This window comes from Antennarius striatus, chromosome 10 (assembly GCF_040054535.1).
Source record: "Antennarius striatus isolate MH-2024 chromosome 10, ASM4005453v1, whole genome shotgun sequence".
In the NCBI taxonomy this organism is placed as follows: Eukaryota; Metazoa; Chordata; class Actinopteri; order Lophiiformes; family Antennariidae; genus Antennarius; species Antennarius striatus.
The window spans coordinates 16353393-16356129 of record NC_090785.1 but is presented as its reverse complement, the minus strand read 5'-3'; the positions used below and the strand labels follow the sequence as shown (position 1 = coordinate 16356129).

General features: G+C 40.8%; 1 long non-coding RNA gene across 1 annotated transcript; it reads left to right on the top strand.

Annotated features, from left to right (window-relative positions):
* Positions 1–251: 251 nt before the first annotated feature.
* On the top strand, positions 252–2243 carry LOC137602917 (uncharacterized). The gene is made up of 2 exons (XR_011037214.1): positions 252–1194; positions 1362–2243. It is a non-coding gene; the product is annotated as an uncharacterized lncRNA (long non-coding RNA).
* Positions 2244–2737: the final 494 nt, after the last annotated feature.

Here is a 2737-nt window from a genome sequence, read left to right as displayed (position 1 = left end):
TATATACTTTATTAATCCCTGTAGGAAAATTATTAGTAGCACAGTATAGACCCCACTATTAGTTCTGGTGTTATGCATACAGGCCCGTAACACTCAGAGACACACAAGGGGCCTTCCTGCATTCAGTGACATCTCCCGCCGTCAGCTCACACTCAGAAGTGACCGCCAGTCTCTCACAGCGGAGGGGGGGAGCGGGGGTGGGGGAGGGGCGGCGGCAGCTCCACACCGCAGGTCAGGACGGCAGAGTCAGGGGAGGCCAGACAGAGGAGCAACAGGGAGGGACAAGGATATTCCTAAACACGGTAAAAAGTAGTGCTGTCAGGCGATTACAAAAATAATCTCATTAATACCAGGATTTGTAATTAATCTAATTAATCACATTTTAATCTCATACCTGCTAAAGGCCCCCAAATAAAGAATTTGAATTCTAGGACATTACAAAATTGTAGCGCATGACTAATCAATAGAATACACCAAGAAGAGATCACGTGTACAACATTCCAAGCATGAAAACCCTCTCTCAAAAAAATCATCCCTGCAAGAGAGGGTTAATAAAGCCCTCTCTAACAACCAACAGCTGGACATCCTGAACCCCCACATCCTTCTCGTCAGTTACCTGTCATTTTATTGAAGACGATAAAATGGTGTCCTGCCTTCTGAATTGTTTTGAGTTCAGTGACAGACACACATCTGAGAACTTAGCAGGGGAACTGCTCAGAGTGGCAAAAGAGTGGAATGTTATAAACAAAGTAGGTGGTTGTGTTATTGACAATGCAGCGAACATAACCAAAGCAGTTAAAACCCTGAAATGAACCCAGCACAATTATGAAATGTCTTGCACACACAATTAACCTGATTGTGAGAGATGCTCTGAAGGTGATGAAGCCTGCTGTGGAGAAAGTCAATAGTGGAATATTTCCACAGGAGCACAACAGCCACACACAGGCTCAAAATAACACAACGACAGATGGACATGCCTGAGCTGAAGCTCAGAGAAGATTGTATGATAAGGTGGAACTCCACCTTTCATATGATAAAACGGATTCTGGAGTCCAAGGATGCAGTCATCTCTAACCTAGCTGTTATCAATGTACCGGTCGATCCTCCGAGCCAAGAGGAATGGGAGGTACTGCAGGAGGCATGCACTGTTCTGGAGCAATTTGAGGAGGTCGCTGTGGAGATCAGTGCAGACAGGTGCAGTATACAAATGTTGTTACATTATTATTAGTATTATTATTAGTAGTAGTAGTAATTGTTGTTGCATTACTGGAATAAAAGGCTGAGTATACATGAAATAATTTTAATACACCTGCACATAAAACAAAGCGTAATATTAACACCCATTGTTTATTCTTTTTCAGCTATGTTACAGCCTCCAAAATGTTAATCCTGCGCAGGGTTCTGCAGAGAGTGACAGCTCAGAACCAGACCAGCGTAACCACAGCATGTGAAAGAGCTAGTAGAGGCTCCCTGTGCATCCATGGACAGAAAGTTCCATAGAATGGAATATAACACTGTTCTGTCAGAAACCAACATTCTTTATCCAAGATTCAAGAAACTGACCTTCAATGACACTAAAGCAGTTGATGAAGCTATTCAGAGAATAACTGCAGCAGCAGCAAGGTTCAACCAGCCAACTCCACTTCCAGGGGGCCAAGATGGAGCAGAGGATGAGCAAGAGGGGCCACAAGCATCTGCTGTTTGGAGATTCTTTGAAGAAAGAGCAAGTGAAGACACTACAAGAAGGAAGCCTTCAGCAGATGCAATACTGGAAGTGAGACCCTACCTTGAGGAGCCCCTTTGCCAGTTACGTGCAGATCCACTAAACTGGTGGGAAAACAAGGCTTCACTTTGCCCACACCTCACACACGTGATGACATGGAGACTGTGCATTGGTGCAACGTCATTTCCCTCCCAGAGAATTTTCTCCAAAACCAGGCAGATCATGACTGACAGAAGAAGCCGAATCAGTCCCTCAAAGCGGACACACATGGTGTTTCTGAATGCCAATCTTCACTAAACACATTATTTGGATGCTGATCTTTTTCTTTTGTTTTACATATTTTCATTTATATTTTGTTGTGTTACGAGTTTTTAAGGGATTCTGTGTTGTTTGACTGTCGATTTGTTTTATATAAAATAAGTTTTAAGTTTAAATTCATTTAAAGTGCACTGTAGAGTGAAAAAAATAAAGGCATACTTATATAATAAACATATATAAATAAAAAGTATAACGAGATTTTTACATTATTAATTCATTTGTACATAATTTTACATTATAATTTTATATTATTGGTATAATATATTGATGAAAGCAACAAAAAAAGAGCTGGAATTCCCATCACTTAAAGGGACAGTAAAGTTAATTTTAAGTGACATATATGTTATTCATCATTATGAAAAATAGAAGAACATTTTTTATATCTGTATCATCATCCGTTTGGTCAAAAAAAGCTTAAAATCTGCACTGCAGCAGCTTCCGCATTCAGTGGTCACGTGGGCGTCATACGTCACTGGGGCCAAACATAGCTTAGCAGCCATAAGAAACAATGCAATCCACGTCGCGATTAACTCCAAAAATATCATGGTTACCTGCATGGTGAACGGTTGTGTCAACAGACTTGACACAACAGACGCGACTTTCGAATAAATTCACTGTGGAATGAATAACAACTAGAGTTGTTATTCATTCCACACAGTCCAATAGTAATAAATGCAGTTAGCTCAATGCTATCAT